At 38.9% G+C, this 20,888-nt stretch overlaps 1 protein-coding gene across 3 annotated transcripts in view; it reads left to right on the top strand.

The window, feature by feature from the left end:
• The first annotated feature begins 2,035 nt into the window (after positions 1-2,035).
• LOC139700508 (uncharacterized) overlaps positions 2,036-20,888 on the top strand; it is a 98,841-nt gene continuing 79,988 nt past the window's right edge. For all 3 annotated transcript variants that reach the window (XM_071599068.1, XM_071599067.1, XM_071599066.1), the window contains exons 1-2: positions 2,036-2,139; positions 2,410-2,474. The gene's annotated coding sequence lies outside the window, so the exon portion shown is untranslated. The remainder of the gene's footprint in view (positions 2,140-2,409; positions 2,475-20,888) is intronic.

The raw sequence follows: 20,888 nt of genomic DNA, 5'->3' as shown, positions 1-20,888 counted from the left end.
CAGAATGTACATAGCATTCCTATTGTAATTTTAGATTCTTCATTGTTCCAATGACACTTTTATCACTAGCATAGCTAAATGTGGAAAATGCAATTTGTTCTGTTGCTGAATTTAGTCAAGCATATTTGGGCCTTTCTTAATAATTTACTATGATAATCAATTTTGTCTTCAGCTTTTATTGAATACCTAATTAGTCCCCAATCGAAAAAAATGACATTACATCTCACTTTTTTGCAGAATTCTCCCACCTTGCAGTTCTCTCTTTTCCTTCTCCCTTTCAACAACCATCCTCAACAGAATAATAAACTTTCAGTATCGCCGATGTAGTCTTACACTGATGCAGGGACTGCCTCCGGGTCCCAAAATAATTATGCACATACATCTTAGGTTGTTGGGTCGCAGAAGTCCAGGGGGCAGAGCATTTGACTACTGTCCTGGTTCAATTCCCGGGCAAGTCTCTGGGCACCTACAGGTCCACCCAAGCTATTGGATTTTTTGGGTACCAGATCTTCCTGGGAAACCATAACCGGCACAGGGAAAGGAACTGGCCCCCCTACCCTGATGTTTGAATTACACCCGTCGTTGGGCTTAGTACTGGGTGGACTCTGCCATCACCTACCAAACTGACTCTCAGGTTGATTACTGTGTTAATGGTTTTTTTATCTTTGGTTTGCTCACATCAACAATTAAAAAAGAAAATGCGTGATTGCATATAGGGAAATTAACATGTCAGGAATATTCATGGTTTTTTCCCAAGGTATATATATTATGTATCTTAATGCTTCATATGATATCGCTTATGATAAATAATGCTTAATAAAAGGATTTTTTTATGAATGTATACACCACGGTGGGTATAATTTTGCATGTGGTTTAGTTCCTTTTATGAGTGGTGACATAACACCCCCACCACACGTCCTTGCCGCAGCTTGGAGTATATTAGGCAGGTGGATATTTTTCCATTTAGAGCGAAGCGAACTTAAGCATTATTTCTTTGGATAATATTAATGACGACATTTATCCAGAGGAGGTACTTTTTGAATACTGTCTACCTTAATTTAAAATTTATTTTTGCTAATCTCTATTTAAATATTAATTCTTATCAGTGCTTTAAGCAGTGGGAAACAAGCGTCAGTCCAGATGCTAACCAATTCCACGTATTGTCATTTCAACAGCTTGCCTACTCTACTTAAATACCTGTGTGTGTTCAGATTTTGACCTTAATTTCAGCCATGTATGTTGGGAAACAGGTTCCCAGAATGGTGATGGTAAAAATTTTCCATTTTAATCTTTATTGGGCTTTCTGTCGTAATACATTTATAACAGTTACTTTTCTTGCATACAACATCTATCTTGCATTGTAATTAGTGAATGGTATCCTGATACTCATTAGCCCACGATAATTAGTAGGAATACTTGCTATTCCAGGAGTTAGTTGATTAAAAGTCTCTGCGCAATATTTGTCTTCATCCTACCATGAAAACTATTACTGACCTCGTCAGGTTAGCTCCTCTGGTTGCTTTCTGAAAATTTCATGATGTGCATGTGTCTATGATTGAAAGCTATTAGAGAATTTAACACAGAAACTAAATTGACGACGGTAAGAGAGTTTTTCAGGGTCAGTTAAATACATTTTTCCGGTTTGCGATATATCTGAAAAAATCCAAATCGCCAGTTCACTTTAACCAAAAGATGGTTAGCCCTTGGAAATTATATGCTTTGTAGAAACAGTCGTTCCTCTACTCTGAAATTTTAATGAAGATACTGGACTGCAAGGTCATTAAAATAAAAAAGTAACATAACTTACTTTGGCCTTGAAATTCGTAACGGAGACGGTAAAGACGAAATTTTAATCCGCCGCTTTAGAAGAGCTCTATCATTAAGCACCATCTAGTAGTCATTATATTAAATAGGGAGTACAAGAAGCGCCAAGAGCGGGCTGGTGTAAAAAGTTGCAACGTTTTCATCTGTTGCTTCTGGTGACGTCATTAATAATTCCGTTTCTACAGTCATATGTCTTGAAACAGGAGTTTCTTCTAGGAGCAGACGACATCGAACGACGATGGGGGGAGTTAGTAACGAGTAATACCAGCTTATTTTACGAATCAATTCCGAAACTTCATATATTTACGCATGCAGGTAAATTTTATTTGATAGCATTCCTTGATCATTAAAAAAAAGTCACTTGTACAGGGCTAGTCTATCTTTACGGGAGGCGGCGATGTCACTTTAAAAATATCCTTTACTTACAAACGCGTATCCATGTATGGTTATGCTTCAACTTATGCTAGTGGGTGTAAATATAAAAAAATAAACCAAATTAACTTGTAGTTACAGTGTTTGTGCAGTGAATTATAGTCTACAACGTCACACAACTTGTTATATTGAGTTGTTATTACAAAATTTCAGTGAGAATAAGTTATCCCAGCCCGTGTTTTACGACTGGGACTTTCTTCAGCGGGAGCCAATACAATGTAAGTAATTTTTAATATATGTTGGTATGTCTTTTATTTCATATCCTCAGTATCATGGTCAAAATAGTTTTAATTTTATGTAAGTAGGGCATTTTTCCCCCAATGCATAAGTAGTTAAAGTTACATAGCACCTGTAGGCCCTTGAATGATTTTCAATGGTTTCAATATTTAATATCAATGGTGAATTGAAGATTTTCAGCCTCGTTCTTCCAATCTCCTGGCAAGTTTCAGATTTAACGATAATTTGGTTCTCAACTAAAATGTTGGATGATAACTGCTCTCAAGCAGCTTCTTTTACTATTTCTTTCTACGCATTGAAATTGATTACAACCGATTTCTAAATGTGGGATATTTGGTGATAATGATTTATAAATTATATTTGGAAGATGTCCCAGATCACTATTGTTATTTGTGGGCTTGTGTGCTGAAGCCATGGAGTTGATAGTTTTATTCAATTTCCTGTGTCCCAATTTTTTCCCCTAATTTCAATAGAAATACATGTACTGATTAATTTTGGAGGTCGGAGAGTATATGTACTTCAATTTCAGCGAAATAGCTTTCAGTGTCAGTTCTTCAATTAGTGCTTGGTTTGTTATTGTAGGGTGTAAGATGTCCGGTTCTTCCAGCTGGTTGAAATCTGTGCCGTTACTAATTTACCTACTCTGCCTAATAGAATATTTGCTGGACAAAATCAGCTCACACAAAACGTTTTCAATATTTGGTTCATAACACTTTCTCAAGAAGCTTGTTGATGTTGGGAGGAGTTCGTTGCTCTAGGAGCAACGGGATCAGCGTTAGGTTTTGTGATGTGGATGGGGCGTGGTGAACTCGGAACTCGGTGTATACATGGAGCCACATGCTTCGAAAGAACGTTTGTTTAGCTGGTGGACGCGGTGATTTAGTTGCAAAGCAAAACATTTAGTTGAACACAAAGACGAATCACATCGTGTCATCAATAAGTATGTTTTTCGGTACGACGCGAATTGTTTTTGGAATAAATATTTGAGATCGGCACTAGTTAAGAGTTAATATTAATGTGGCACTGATGGCACGCAAACGGAGCGAAGTGTAAACAAGCAAAGTAGATAGTAAACTCTAAGGATGTTTACTTTATGATATTTTAAGCCCTCCTAATAGTCTAAGAAATAATATAACTATCAAATACTAGGATTGATGATTGCATTTAAGATATGATCGCCAACCCTTATCATATAACCAGGTGCCATTGTTATTCTTCGCCAAAATATTCTATAGACGTTAGTAAAAAAATAAATGTCGGCTAAGACGTGTCATTAGCAAGGGAGAAGATTTTTTGGAGTGTAATTACTGGCTAAATTATAATTATTGGGTATATTAGAAATTGGCACATGTCAGTCCAGGGGGCAGAGCGCTGGGCCATTGACCTGAGAGACCCGTGTTCGATTACGAGTGATGTCTCTAGGCGCCCTGAGCTTGGCCCAAGATCCGATATGGCTATGATTACCAGATCTTCATGGGAAACCACAGTCATCACAGGAAAAGGCACCCTGATGTGTCAATTTCGCCGTTGGCCTTGTAATAGGTGAGCTGTATCCTAGCTTACCAAAACAACCTTCTGGTTGATTTCTGTGGTTTTACTATATATAACGAAAATCGATAACAATAAGACTGCGGTGCTATTTCTTAGTCCTGCCACGCCATACCTGTACCATCTGAAATGCATTCTTTTTTGTTTATTAGATCAGAATCACTAAAATGTAGTATTTGTTCGGATTAAAAGGAACTCCCCTGGTTACATAATTCTCAGGGGGTCCTAAAATTAAATAAGGTATGTTCGATTTCTCGCCCAAATGTCATTTCGAATCGAGGGAAGAATAACTCCTGTTCCTTGCCGCCAGTCGTAGTCATTAAGAATAAAATACCTCCTCACATGTCCTGTTGTTGAACGAAAGTGTTGACATTTTTGTGATCCTTAGTTATGAACCAGATTTAACAATTCGGAGGGAAAGTGGTGCTTCGTTGAGATTCCCCCTCTGTATTTCCTGAGGTCGCCGCTTTTTTAGCAAAGACTCGACTGGGCCATCCAGGTCGGGTGGAGTCCAGACTCGGCGAAGCACTCGAGGCTGGCACCCCAGACAGTGGGGCGCCTTGGCGCATGGCGCGCTATATTCGTTTTTCCTTTATTCGTGGTGTGCGATCACCACCAACTTTTCGATAGCCATCAGGTGGGATAAATTACGCACAAATTTATTGCAGTGCCTCAAGAGGTTTTTGCAGTCGGTGACGCCGAAATCGAAGATAGGAGAAAAAAGAGTATAGAATATGCATGTTTCTAGCTTTTGCCTCTTTCCACTTCTGCATCGTTGCCTACTGCATCGAGAACACCGAAATGGAATGTGCAGACTCGATGAAATACTAATTAGACGTTACCCTCATTCACGACTTCTCCTGGGTGAAAAATATACGGGGACACGCTAACAAATACATTAAGATTTATTGGAAGAGTACTGGGTAAAGGTGATGATAATGTTAAAGAAAAATGTCATCTTTCGCTCGTTAGGTCTCATTTAGAATATGCTGCCTGTATATGGGATCCTCCCGAAGTTGGATTGATAGCCGAATTTGATCGCGTGCAGCGTAGAGTGCTAGCTTACTAAAACGTTCCAAAGAAACTGCGGGAGAGCAGTAACTTTTAACGGAGTCATCCGCTAATGTGCATTTCAATGCAACAATTTCAGAGTGTAAATATCATTCGCCTCTCAGTCAAGGCGAATGATATTTACACTCTGAAATCTTTGTACTAAAACGTTGTTACGACAAACTTAGTAGCGTATCCAAAACATTAGAGGAGCTAGACTGGGAATCACTCACAGAGCGAAGGTTAAATTATGTATAGATTAAATATCTTGAATAAATTGGAGGGAGGTCTCTTTAGCAGTAACATTGAAAATTTATTATTACCCCCATCGTACTACAGCAGGAGAGATCATGTCAATAATATTAGAGAGACTAAGAGTAGAACAGATGGATTTAAGATGTCATTTTTTCCACGAACGATAAGGGAACAAATTAACATTATCCAACCGTGCTGGGGAAGAAAAGTATCTTTTGTCAAAATTAGTCTGGTCTATAATCACCTCCTGTCAAAAACACTTGCGGTGGCTTGCCGTTTACTGTGTAGATAGATGTAGAACAAATGAGCGGCATCATTCTGACGCCAACTGTATGCACATTGTAAGAAAATTGGCCATTCTATTGGGTATTCGTGGCATGGAAGAGAAGAAAGGAAATTGAAAACTGGTTTTCTGGAAGAATTTCTGTAAAATGTGGTGTAAAATAAAAAATTAATTAAAATTAGTGGGGAGAGAGGAATTAAGCAAGCCCTGTCCATTAATTCGGACGAAAAAATAAGTTTCAGTAGCTAATGAGAAATGATTCGAAGGAAATCTCTGTGAGAGAAGAGAAATCAGCGAGGCGGGCGAGAGTTGTGAGATTGACCTGCTTGAATGCATCTTGAAGGAATATCTGTAATTAGCACTCGGGATGAAAGTCAAAGAAACGTAAAATCTCATAAATTTTAATTCCAGTGATCTGCCTGTAAAATAATGAAACTAAGGTGCGTATGAATAATTCCGGTCTATTAAAAAAAAAAAAGGTTTCACGAAGACACTTCCCAGCGTAAAAAAATTGATTGAACGGAAAAGGTTTCATTATAAACCGCTTCTTATACTATGTACGTCTGCGCAATGCCTCAATCCACCCAGAAGAAAGTCAACGAATTTCTTGGTGATATCAGGACTCTCCCTTTTCTTCTTAATGTCACTTCGCTTATTCAGCTCCTAGATCAAGGCGCTCTGGTGATTTTTGAAGCGAACCTACAGTTCACAGATATGAAAAATATTCTCTTTAAAATCTTGATAATAGAAAATGTTTCTCTGTGTCAAAAAAGCATAAAAAATTTGCTAAAAAAAACATAGCGCCCCGTTTCGGGGGAGGTGTGAAGACCGTGGAAATGACTCTTGCGCAATTGATGGGCGCGGTTCGGCCGCAATGAGTTAACCATTGCCTTACTCCGTCGCGAAGATGACCTCGGCCATCTCCTGTCGACTTCCAGCTCTTTCATCAAGGCGCATATTCTTCCCCCCCACCCACCCACGAACTGCAGTGAGTTAGCTTTTGCATTGAAAACCGTCTCTGCTATTAAGGCTTTCAGTGGTCGATTACCGTTATTTACTGAGTTTTTGTTTCGCATCGTAACATATGTGTTGTGTCCGTCAAAATTGGAAAACTTATTATTAATATTATGAATCGATGTCCGAGAAAATTAGAGAAATCCTATAATTCGGAAACTAATCGGTCAATTATTATGACTATATTTTTTCTGTTTTCTTTTGAATATTTGCATTAATTTTAATGTACTGTAAATAAATAAATAATTTCATACTACATTTCAACAAATGCATTTCATTAGTGTTTCCTACTGCTCTTGTTCCCTTTTAGAGTTATCTTAATTACAAAATAGGTCATACGTAAAACCAGCCTGGTGCCTTGTTTTGGAATTATAGTCATCCAGCCACTTTCAAATCATAAGTATTCAAAGATAGGAAAAATGATACCATTTTCGCGAATAAAAAATATCTAATTGCAAGTAGATTTAATGTTCATGGACATACAGGATCGCACCCAAAAGTGGTAGGACTGATTTTCTCTGGCGCGGTGGAGGGGGGTCTGCCTGGCAGGGTAAGGCGGAGGGGGCTCTTAGCAACAGACCAACACCAACCTCAGTCGCCTGCGGGCTGTCGTTGAGTGAGGACACAATTTTGAGTGAAGCAAGTTTTATGTCCGCGTCGAAAAACAAAATGAATCTGAATTTAGAGCAGCGTTATTCCGTGAAGTTTTATGCGAAACTCGGGAAGACGGCAACTGAGACCCTCGATATGATCAAGCAGGCTTATGGGGACACTGCCTTAAGCCGTTCCACAGTATTTGAGTGGCACAAGTTGTTTAAAGAGGGTAGGGAGCTCGTTGAAGACGACCATCGCTCCGGACGGCCGTCGACGGCAAGAACCGACACGAATGTGGACAGAGTGAGGACACTGCTGAACACAGACCGACGCTTAACCAGTGAAGAAATTGCAGACCAGTTGGGTCTGTCTGCATTCAACGTCCAACGCATTAGTTCACAGGATTTGGCCATGCGCAAGGTGTGCGCCAAGATGGTGTCGAAAATTCTGAGTGTCGACCAACAGGCAACGCGTGTGCGCATTTCCGAAGAAGTGTTAGGCAATTTGCACCAAGATGAAAATTGTTTGGACAATGTGATAACTGGTTATGAAACATGGGTTTTTCAATATGACCCCGAAACGAAAAGACAATCCGCGGAATGGCACACTTCCGCGTCCCCACGTCCAAAAATGGCTCCCATGAGCAAATCAAAACGATGTTGGTTGTGTTTTTCGACCGTCATGGAGTGGTTCACAAGGAGTTTGTCCCACCAGGGGAGACTGTGAATGCGAACTTTTACGTGCAGGTGCTCACCCGCCTCCGAGAACGCGTGAAAAGAGTCCGACCGGCCATCGCAAACTGCTGGGTGCTTCATCATGACAACGCGCCATGCCATGGCGCGCTCGTCGTCAGACAGCTCCTGGCCAAATACGGCGTTGCCACGTTGCCGCACCCGCCCTATTCTCCCTATCTGGCACCACCGGACTTCTTCATCTTCCCCCCGATGAAAAGACAGCTCAAGGGACGACGTTTTGACTCGATAAAGGCCGTTCAAGTGGCTTCGACGAGGGTCATCAACGGCATCCCCAAAGAAAATTTCCAGCGGGCGTACGGGGAATGGGAGCAACGTTATACTAAGTGTGTAGCAGCTCAAGGAGCATACTTTGAAGTTTATTAAGTCAATGTAAGTATATCGTCAATAAAATTCTTTTAAAAAAATCAGTCCTACCACTTTTGGGTGCGACCCTGTATGTTGATATCTAAAAAAATGGAAGAATTGACTCAAACATTTAACACTGGCCTATAGATATATGTGCTATTTTTAATGGAATTGCTTTTTCAAAAATAAGCTTACTCATACTGTCTTTTTCGCTTTCCCGACAGCTGGTGAGCTGTTGGGATTATCAAAATATTCCAGGCTAGACTTCAGATCTCATCGGGTCTGAGTCATCGTAGTTCACAGCTCGATTTTATATGGGAAACCATGAAGGATGAATGTAAAAAAGTACTTTTAAAGTTCCACTTAGTGAAGATTTATTATCACGCCCCAGATTTCGACACGTTACATGCATGGTACTCTGCAAGCCACCGCTAGGGTGTGTGGCAGGGTACCTTCTAATGAATTCTTTGCAATATAATGATAATTTCAAATCAAAATGTGAATACTGTGCGTAGTACTAACAGAACAGAGGAAAATAAAATGCATTCCATCTGGATTTAATATTCTTGAATTATTAGTCATTATTAATCATTGGTCCTTCTTTCGAAATAACAGCAATCAGTACAACTTAAAGCTGCAAAAATTAAGGTTTTTAGCCCAAGTTATTTCTATAATAAACGTAGTGGCGTATACGTAAGCTGCTTTTTTGCTAGGGTAAGGAATTGCTATGATGATACAATTTTTCTCCCTTTCTCATTCCACTTTTCTCGGGGAAAATGATTACTGTAGATTTTCATCCCATTGATCGACTATATCGGAAGGATTCTGCAGGATAATTTAAAACCTCCCCTTTTGGCGCTGCCTTTTCCTTTGGCTCGTGTATGGTATTGACGGAATACTTACATTAAAAATAATGTTCGTCTCTGTTTAGCTATTGTTACACTGTACTAAATGATGTTTAGGATCGTCCATATTAAATGATTTTATAATTTTCTACAGACTTTTAATTGGACATGGAAAGTTACAACCTCATTACTATACGAGGGCGGTTCAATAAATACCCGTTTTTGACGAAAAATGGCGTTCCTGAGGGAAGTTTATGTTATCATCATTGTGTGCTGCCATCTATCTATCTAACGACGTTGAAACAAATTTCAGACTGATATAAAGGTTAGTTTGGATTTGGCAGCCATTCGAGTGAGACGTGTTTCACAATTTTCGCTAGGATGGAAAAAGAGCAATATCGTTCGGTAATTTGCTTTCTGTTTTTGGATGGGAAGAAATGAGAGGAGATGAATGCAAAGTTGGATGCTGTTTATGGAGACACCTCGCCATCTATGACCACAGTTAGATATTGGTTCAACGAATTTAAACGTGGGCGAACATCTGTTTTTGATGAGGAGCGACCAGGACGCCCGGCAGACGTGGTTACCGAGGAAATCATTCAAAAAGTCTACGCTATGATACTCGCTTATCGACGAACGAAAGTGCGAGAAGTAGCAGAGGCCGTGAGTGTGTCGACCGGAACGGCAATTAATATTTTACACGATAAGTTGGCGATGGAAAAATTGTCGGCCCGATGAGTGCCGCGATTGCTCACAGTGGGCAACAAGCTGATCCGGCTGTCAACTTCATGAACTGCATGAACTACGTAATGAATTTCTGCCGCACCCTCCATATTCACCCGATCTGGCTCCCTGCGACTTTGTATTATTCCCTAACATGAAGAAATGGCTCGCGGAAAAAAATTTAGCTCAAACGAGGAAGTTATCGTCGAGACAGAGGCGTATTTTGGAGAGTTCGACTAATCCTATTTTTTGGAGGGGTTAAAAAAATGGCCGGAACTTTGGCAAAAATGTATCTTTCTAAAAGGGGACTATGTTGAAAAAAAATGCTTTTGAAAAAAATGGTTTCATTTCTAGCACGGGTACTTATTGAACCGCCCACGTAGACAGCAAACTATTCCACGAAGTGAAGCCTGAAGGTGTACAGCAGATATTTTAGGTTTTTATATTGTTGTAACTTTTTATAGAAGTTACTCAGCCGACAAATAAAAAAATGTATTAATTAATAATGCTACTTGTAATCATAAGATTTGGAGCTTTACTAATAATATTTTTTTAGTTTGCTTGTATAAAATTTATTTTCGGTTACACAACCCTGAGTGTATATTTTATTTATACGTTTTTTCGGTGAATTTTTGGTTTTGAATCAAACCTCTCCCAGAAAATCTTCACTGGAAATTCCACCCTTGACCTACAAAAATATGATAATCCTCTGCAGTAATCAACCCGAAGGTCGGTTTAGTAGGTGATGGTAGAGTTCACCCAGTACTAACCCATATACGGCGTGTGAAATTCACACATCAGGGTAGGGGGGCGAGTTCCTTTTCATGAGCCGGTTATGGTTTCCCAGGATGATCTGGTACCCGAAAAATCACTTTAGCTTGGGTGGAGCTGTAAGCGCCCAGAGTGCCTTGCCCGGGACTTGAACCCGTGAACCTCCGGTCAGCAGTCCAACGCTCTACCCCCTGGACTACCAGGACCCACGATTTATATAAATAAATGTATGTATGATATATATATATAAATAATATATCAAATGTATAATATTTATTTTATAATATTTGTGTGTATATATATGTACACACAAATAAAAGATTATATATATATATATAATCTTTATATAGACCCACATAAATAATCAAAGTTGTGTTTTGCTTTCTCTTCACTGTTTAAAATTAGCGCATGTGGAATACGCTGATAAAACTTGAACCAACAAGCTCACAGTGACTAAAATTGCAATAATGTTCATATTTGGCTTCTTATTCATTATTTGCGGATGGTTCTGCAGTTTCCCTTACGTGCTTTTTTTCTTACTAGTATCCGCCTTCCACAGAAGTCGAAAGAATATGTCAAGAACAAAAAGACGTAATGTATGCCATTACGGTATCTTTTCAGTTCACCCGTTTCAATTATCACTTAAGCTATCAATTCTGTGTTACCCTCGATCTTAAACGCAAACTTACGGAAAGTTGAAGACTGCGTACAAATGAAATTCCCCCATCGTCCTGAGGCAGAATTCTCAGTTAAAGATCCTCAGTAACAAGTGACACTTTTTTGTTTGAAAAAGTTGTCATCTGATTAACAGATGTACGACTGTATAAAGTCCTCTATGTTGATCCAAATCAATATTACAGTATTTATCTTCCTCTTGGTTTGAATAGCACAAATTTATAGAATAAATGATAGCCATGAAGCTCAATCTATCGCTCGTGTTCATTATTTCTCTTGCAAAAATCAGTGATTTTTCGTCGAGGTAATTTATTACACGAATAACGAAGAACAAAATCTGTCAAGTGATTTATATGGATATAGAATGGGAGCCAATGACCTACGAATGTGGAAAATATTTAAATGTATGTATATCTCTGTGAAATTAAATGAATTATTTATGAAGCTGTTTTGAGTAACAAATGACGGGATCATTTACCTGATTATTTATTCTGGACCTCTTTTTACATTAATTGTATCACCATCATTATTTTTCTTTCAATCAACCCTTATCCATCCATCCATATCCCTGTGGTGTCTCTGTAAAATGAGTTGTAGAATTGGAACTGCGCGAAGTGGGGCACCGTGTGAAATTTGTTGGAGATTATTTGTAACCTCCATATTTCGTTTACCGTCCTTCTTATTTTTCGCCGGGTCCTTTACATGAGCAATAATGACACTCTCCCATCAGTTTTATTGCCATCGTAACTTTATTGCCATCGTAACGAAGTCTTTGACCCTTTTTCGTATGTTATTTCGTAACAGTTATTCGGCTTTATAAGTATTTCAAACCAGATCATGCCGGAACAATCTCGGGGCCGAGATTCGAAAGTTTCAGTGTCTATATATTCATAAACTGTTGTGTATATAATTATTTTATCGACACTCAATACAAGTTGTTGCCGCATCTTAAACCATTTATATCATGCCCAGAAAATCAAAATAGAATCAGTATAACTCTCTGGTCTCGCTATCTACCCTCAGGGATGCGATGGGCAAGAGAAGAGCACCGCATCAAACAAACATCCACCGGACCTCTCAAAGAACCAGCAGTCCTTGTTCGAATGAATGAATAAATACAAAGTATACTTTTGAAATATTTTCCATGCATAAAATAGTTCCCCTGCCGGATTTTTGGGGTGGGTACTGCTCAAAAATGCTTTGTCTTGGCAAAAAAACCTACACATTGCATGCGTTGTACGACATCAAATGTTCGCGGAGAGAGAGAGAAAGAACGGTTATAGGACCTTTAGATTCAGAAACAAGTAATGAACAAGGTGATTATCTTGTACAACTCTGTAAAAAAAATCAACTGATGATAGCATAGACGTAGTTTGCTAGGAGTTTAACGAATTCGATATTTTAGTACCCTGCAAGCTAGGGTGTGTGGCATGGGGTGAATACACACCAGACTAATTTTGACCCGAATATGACCCCTACCGCGGTCGGATAATCTTATTTTGATCCCTTATCGTTCGTGTTAAAAAAATGACATCGTAAATCTATCCGTTCTACGCTTAATCTCTCTAATTTTATTGACATGATCCCTGCTACCAGAGTACGATGGGGGTAATAATTCGTTCTGACACTGTAAGAAATGGACGCCATAGTACGTATGCCACCGGGACGGCATTAAATGAGTGCTGCGAAATATCGCAGGCGTCAATTTAATTTGTTGTATTATCATTATTTCAGTTAGTAATACTATAATCCGAAGATAGGTTGGATTCAGTCCTCCACTATTCCCGGCAATGCTAGTTCTTATACAATAATGATTCGGCTTTATTCGGGCGAGATTGAGACTGTGGCAAACCCATCTAGCCCATCGTCAAATACGTGCATTCAATGAAAACATAATTACATATGATTACTGAATAATATGAAAAATAACTAGATAATGACAATCGATTTACAATGAGCATGCATGAGTGCAAAGAGTGTTGAAAAATATGTACAATTGTGGGAAAGACGTAAGAAATAGGGCTTTTTATTCATGACGAAAAAACGCAAAGCAGGAAAACACCCACGCGTCGGTGGGATTGTGAAGAAACCTGCGAAAACCTACGGATAGATAATGTTAATGTTATAATTTACTAAATTGAAAAATATAACAATTTATGCAAACAAAGCATAAAAATAAGAGGGGAAACAAAAGGGGAACTGATATACGCATATGAAGGTGGAGAAAAATCAATAAAATAAAATTACTGATTAATGATGTGATGTAAGAATTATTTAAGAATACAAAAATGAAAGAAAAAATCTTACTACAGTACTATTAAATGATAATTTAAAACATTTAACTATATACCCATCACCAGAAGTGAGATTTTAAAGTTAAGATAATGTGTTCTGTTTAATAATTGCGCGAATATGATATGACCATGAGCTCCTGAAGTGCTTTACTGTAATGTAAATTTCTTTTAAATGATGCAATTGAATGCGATTATAGATATAGCTCTTCCATCTTATGCCCTTTTTTTTGGACGACCCATTCTTGGACCTTTTCTTTGTTTTCTCTCTCTTCGACCCTAACCCTAACAAATCCGTTTGCTCTTACGGCGCGCCACCCAGTCCGTCGGCTTATTTTCCCCCTTGTCCCCTCGCTTGCGATTCCTCGTTGCTCCTTTCATCATTCCTTTCTGCAGCGTCCTATTACAGCGTTACATTTCGAAGGTTCAAATTCTTCATTGGAAGTTGGCGCCTTGTCTTACCCATTCCCAGGACTTTATTTTTTTATTGATTTTAATTCTTATGTCTATAAGTAGGTTCTTGACCTATGGCATTCAAAGGTTACCTGCCGGTCTTCTTTATTTTCAACAACCACTGCGATATCATGTACAAATACATGCCCACCTACATCCTATTCCATTTTCACGCCCACTGAAAAATACTGCAGCCATTCCAAGAAAATGCGGGAGATGGCCGCGACAGTAAATTTTTAACTGAGTCATCCGTTAAATTTGCATTGCAACGCAGCAATTTCATGGTGCTAAAAATTGTTGCATTTTACGTAATGCACATTTAGCGGATGACTTCGTTAAAAATTTACTGTTCCGGCATCTCCCGCAGTTTCTTGGAATTTGTCAAAGGTTTAAATAGCCTAAGTGATTAAAGATGGCTTTAACCACGTGGACTGTGGCGCGTCGCGTATTACTACGAATGCCTGTGGCATTGTATGCGCGGTGTTGCGTCACAACAACTTGTTCCTTTAAAACCCTCCAAATCTCGGAAGTTAAGAGGACTCCTCGGTAGCTGAAATGGCTATGGCACTCGCCCGTTAATCGATCTGGTTCGAGTCCCAGTCAAGGCGAATGATTTTTAAATGTTAAATGAATGTTGCTGGGAAAGTAAGAGAATTTATGTTGAACTGGGAAATATGTGGAAAATTCAGAGAGCATACTGGAAAGTTTTATAGTTCAGAAAAAATTGCCCAAATACGCAAATTGCCCAGTTAAGATTTTGATTCAGTGTCAGGGATATAAATTCATTTTTCGGCCAGAAGATCATCTAATGAAAACCTCATTCCAAAGACTGCATCATGAAAGGACAATAATATAAATATATAATTATAAAACTATATTATTAGCCCTCGCGGTGTTGGCAAACAAAACATTCAGTGTGCCATCTGCCAGGTTTTAGGGAAACTACGTCAATTGTGGTCGATTGGCAAGTTCTAACTCACAGCTAACCAAGCCCATGCCGCGACGGGAAATTAGCGATGCCATCTTTGCTCTAAAAATCGGTAATTATATATAATGACAAGGCTCATAATTCATTGGAGCCAATAGAATCAATTCGAGTCGACCATAATCTATGATGAGTATATATTGACAAGTGTTTCGCTTATTAATTAGATTTGAAAGCATGCTGTGTGTTGGTCAATGTTTAATTAAGTTGTTTGTTAACATTTGTCATCATTGATGGCGCCCATGGGAAGAAGAGAAAGCACCGCATTCCCTTGCTAGCAGAGTCTAAGAGTGGCAGTTAACAGAAAACGCGGAGATACGATGGGCTTGGAATCGCCTGGAAATGCAACTCCAGATGCATGTCAGTTACTTACAGGTGGTAGTTTTAGGAGACGGAAGAGCTACATTAATGGGGACTACCTATAATTCATTGGGTCGTAATGTTGGCAAGTGGGAACATCCAGCATATTCTTTTCCCTGTTAACATTAAAGTGAACTAACATATAAACTCTGGATATATGGAAATTGAGATTCGAAACTCCAAGATTAGTTTGTGGCAAGTCACCAACTATCAGCGAAAGCTGTAATTATTAACATTCTGTGTTATTTCTTTTTCGGGTAGTCAATGTTGCCGTGTATAATGATCTCCATTGCTGTGAACTTGACTTGAGTGATGTAATAGGGTTCCTTATACCAGTCTATTCGTCAGTCAATTTCCCTTGACTTCTTCTGGCTTTCCTATAACTTCTTTTGACTTTCCCAACTTCCCTCAACTTTTCGTAATGATCTCGCCTACAAACGCACAAGAATTGTTAAACTTAAAGGATTTGTATTCATTGCATAGTTCTTCGTTTTTCCAGTGGCTCCCAACCCAGCATTTCTAATTACAGTTTGAAGTTTTCATTCCGTGTTTACCCCAACCAGGCACCAGAAGACTATTTCATATTCCCAAAAGTGAAATCCTCCCTCAGAGGACCCTAAGTGCCGTCTTCAAAGAAGCTCGCTCGCGACCCTTAAGGACCTTCCGTAATCCGCCTATAAGGGAGCCATCGGGTCGTGGAAAAGCCGCTCTGTCAAAAGTGAGGCGACGCTCAAGGGATGAAATTTGAAGAATTTTGAGGGATTGTAGCAATATCTGAAATGCATCTATTTTTCCAAAATGTTTACCAATACTTTTCATAAAAATCATGCATTCTTCATACTTGTTTGGATTCATACCCATAATAGACCCAAACTTCTCTGATAATATACTAATCACTTTAACCGTTGAATTTGAATGCCTGATAAATTTTAAGTGTTCATCTATAAACTTAAGGTAAATCAAAAGTTATTGAAAGGAGTCGTTGCCTCTTTCGTATTCAACGGTGTAGTAGCCAGTCGTGACTAATGGTTTACATTCAAAATATTTTGGGAATTCTCATCAGGAGCTACTGACTACAAATGATTTCATTTGCGTCCTAATTAGTGCCAGTAATAAGGGAAGAGGGAAGCTCTTCAAATATTTTAGGAAGTCATAAAAGCCTACTACTCCTGTAAAGCCTCCAATTTAATACATGCCATATTCATTAAAAGTATCTCCAATAAATTAATCATTCATTCAGAATGTGTAAATAGTGTAATATATGGTGAAAATAATAGGGACGTGCAGTATTATTCATTCCCAGTTGAGAAAGTTCCGAGCTATGTATATCTCTCATTCGCGACCTGCTTGTCTCGTCGGCTAAGACCGTCTCGATCGCCCGCCAACCCGACATTCATTCTTCCGTATCCTTTATCGTGTCGACACCTTGATCTACATATCGTAGTACCATCTGCAGCAATTTGATGCTGCGGTTCGACATTTTCGAGGTCAACCGTGGACTCCAAGCTGCCCGGCTGCAATATTTGTTTTTTATTTAAACGTATTGGAAGCCACGTGGAATCAATTTCGTCGCTCGCTTCACAGACCGGCTTAATTTGTGCTAGCATTGTTGATTTGTCACAGTTTTTAGGAGCCTAAATATTTCAAAATAGTATATTTATAAATTAGAGAATTCCGGTGATTTCTTTGTTGATCGATCCCTCACTTCTGATCATCTAAGAATTAGTTATTCTCTATCTCTGTGCTTTGCTATTGTCTTGGTTTAGCAGATACTTAACGTACATGTAGTCAGCCTCATCTTCTGATTGTTCTTATCCTGTTTGCATATTGTTCAAAGTTAGTTTTTTGGGCTACCTTGGTGATCCTTGGAATGTCTTAGCCAATTTTCATGTCTAACCTCTCGTGTGTCTGCAACTGCATCGTTTTTGTGTTCAGACTTTTTAACCTCTTTTGATTTTCTATTTTACCGTCACTTTTGAAAATTTTAGAAACTTATTCCGCTTTATCGAAGAAAAATGATCAATCACTTTTTTATTTTTTTCACCCCGACTTCTTTCATGCCAAACCACACTTCTTGTCAATTTCTAACCTTGAATTGCTCCTACAACTTAATTTTCCTAAAGCATCTTCACGATGAAATATATTTATATATTGGTTCTATCTAAGAGAGGAGGCTTTCGCAAGGAGGAGGGAGTTGATGACAGGGACGCTGAGTAAGGATGTTAAGAAAAGACTCGTAAAAACTTTGATATGGAGCGTAGCTATGTACGGCGCGGAAACGTGGTCATTGAAGCAGGAGGGTAGACGTAAACTGGAGGCTTTTGAAATGTGGGTGTGGAGAAGAATGGAGAAGGTGAAATGGACAGAGAAGGAAACAAATGAGGAAGTACTTGGTGTGGTGGGTGAGGACAGGGGTTTGCTGGTAGAAATCTATAGGAGGCAGGAAAAGTGGATGAAGGGCGTATTGACCGGCCGTGGGATGTTGAAGACTGTAGTTGAGGGGAGAATGTTGGGTAAACGAGGAAAGGGAAGGAACAGGATAGGGATGTTGGACGGGATGAAGGGAGGAAGGAAGGAAGTACTCAAAAATGAAGAGGGACTTGATGTAGAGTAGGTTGCTGGATTTTGTGTTTTGTTAGTAGTCACAAAATATTTATTTGGTAGTTGTGTCCATCGAAACACCTACCGTAACCGGATTATTACTTCAAAAAATTTGTTATAAACATTAATATTTAAGCGTATGTAAAAACAAAAAGTCAGGTGCCCTAACACCCTCCGCCACACGCTCTTTCGGCGTCTTGGGGGCTCTTGTCTGTATGCATATGAAGTACTACATACTGAGCGAGTGCTGTCTTCCCTAATTTTTTTCTCTTTTGAACAGATTTTCGTATATTGAGCGGTAATTCGTCATAAACGTCTAATTGCCACATGTTGCTAACTACCCTCGTGAAAGAGAAAATTTTGTTTATTATTACTCTGCAAGCCACCGCTAGGGTGTGTGAAAATTTAATCTAGTTATGACGATGAAATGGCGTGAAAGAATCCATTAAATGGTGTCGAGATGTCTTTAAGCGGTTGGTCCCTCAGTGTATGTGTAGTGAGTGGAGGTATTCAAATGTGCAAGACCTTTCGCCGAATTTTTATTATAGCTAGATGCTTGAATTAATAGAAGTTATCCATAAAGATTAGTATATTCAAGAAAATGTAAAATGATAAAGGGGTTGAGTAATTGAAAAACCTGTCTACCGGTGTTCCATATTAAATAAATGGTATTTATAATATTGTCTCGAGTTTTATTGTTTACACCTAATTACGAAATTAATAGTTTTACGTTTAAATGAGGTGAAATAGGAGATCTCTCGGTGGCCCGAGAAATATTTTTAAATTTTGCACAGAGCCAAAATTTTCAAGAACATGTAGAAGTGTAATTTCGTATTTCATGTGATTGGTTTTCATTAAAAATATTTTATATATCCTGAATAAAAATTAGTTGTTTTCTTCTGGCTCAAAGCGTGTTTAATAATGTGTTAAATTCACTAACATCAAAAATTAATTCTGATAAAGTCTTTTTTTTATGTTGTAACCCTCTCTTACAAGACGATTTTTTAATTCGACCCCAAAATAACTGTTTGTGAAACTCAAATATAAGGAAGTGTGGTTCATTTGTTTGATATATCCGTCACCAAAGTACTTCTTAGCCGTTAATTTTGGTCAATTCATATCTTCTGGTGTGATTTCAGCCATTTTTATTTGTGCTTAGACACCATTGAAAGGCTCAGTGAAATCAACCGAAAAGGGCGGGAAGATCAAAAGACTAGATTATACTCTCTCGTTGTCCAATTTAGAGTTTCCGTTTTCTTGTAGCTGCTCCCTCAAAGGACCTTTCATGCCTCCGCAACCGCGGTGTTTTATCCACCATAGTTATCATCTAGTCTTCCTTTACTCAATTAATACGGCTAAGTTATCCTCTGTGAACAACACCATTATCAACTTCTACGAGGGTAGACTTACAATTAATGCACTCATGCTTGTAGTCCACAAACAAAATGACCTTCAGACGCATTCCTGGTGGCATGTGGAAGTAACATTTATGCGTTGACATAAATTATGTCAACGCAGTCTTCCCACGTGGTCTTCCTCTGGACCGCAGGGCATCTGGCCTTTCGTTATTAGCACGACCAATGTTGGTAACCCCAATGTACATTTACGGAATTATTTACGTTTTTGCTTCCCTAAGTACAAAACCACACCCTTCTATAGATACTGTTTCCTTGCATTTTGCCTCGTCCCTTCCTTTCTGCCATCCCTAACTTTTCTCTCCATTTCGTTCATTTGGGGTTTCGTATTTTCTGTATCGTGCACTTCCAAAGCCTTCCAACTACGGTAATAGGAGAAACATGAGTTTTCTTGTAAATAAATAGCAGAATATACGAGGGTAGGCTGAAAATTAATGCACACATGCTTGTAGACCATGTAAAATGACCTTCAGAACAAATCCGGTTACATGTGAAAGTAACATTCCCCCTCATATACGCATGCGCAGGTTTGAGGTCGGTTCATTCATCCATTGCATTTCGAGGAGCGGAAGTATGGAGACATGTTCTAGTGCTATGCCAACGCGAGTTAAACAGCGTGCTGTTATCGAATATTTAACTGCTGAAAAAGTGACTCCTACTGAGATTCATCGTCGTTTAAAGGCTGTTATGGTGACGATGTTATTGATAGGTCTAATGTAAATCGATGGATAGTAAAATTTTATGGTTGCGAGCCTGGAAATGTCATAATTGTTGATGAAACACGCAGAAGGCGTGTTTTGGGAAGCTCACCGAGTCAATGTAACCGATTTTATTGAACGGGGGCAACGCTAAATTCTTCTCAGTTTATATAGACTCTAAAACACTTCCGATGTCGAATTTGGTCTGTTAAAGGCAGCCTGGCGCCGATAATCTTGCAACATGACAACGCTCGTCCAAACACCTCGCGCGCAACTGGAGAGGCTCTGCGAAACATGAAATTTGAACCGATTCCACACCCCCCTTATTCCCCCGATCTTGCGCCTTGCGATTTTTATTTTTTTCCTCAACTCAAGAGGCACTTCTAGGGTAATCATTAAACCTCGGAATATGAGGTAAAGGCGTCTGTCAAGTCCTGGATTCGAGAAAAGTCTGAAGAGTTTTTCAATGACGGAATGAAAAAAAACGTGTTACACGTTGGGAGAAAAGTGTTTGTCTTAGCGGTGATTGTTTTGAAAAATAATTAAAAATACTTTTGAAACTTAAGAATTGTACTTGAATGTACTTTTCGCCCGAACTTGCTATTTGATTTTGTTCGCGCTCTACAAGCATGAATGAATTATTTTTCAGCATAACCTCGTATTTTGGACACAATACATATTCAAAGATGTTCCCCACATGGACCACCTACTCACTTTAAACGACGTATCCTCAG

Source organism: Hetaerina americana, unplaced genomic scaffold (assembly GCF_022747635.1).
Source record: "Hetaerina americana unplaced genomic scaffold, ioHetAmer1.1.p SCAF_103, whole genome shotgun sequence".
Classification (NCBI taxonomy): Eukaryota; Metazoa; Arthropoda; class Insecta; order Odonata; family Calopterygidae; genus Hetaerina; species Hetaerina americana.
This window is presented reverse-complemented; position numbering and strand designations above follow the sequence as displayed.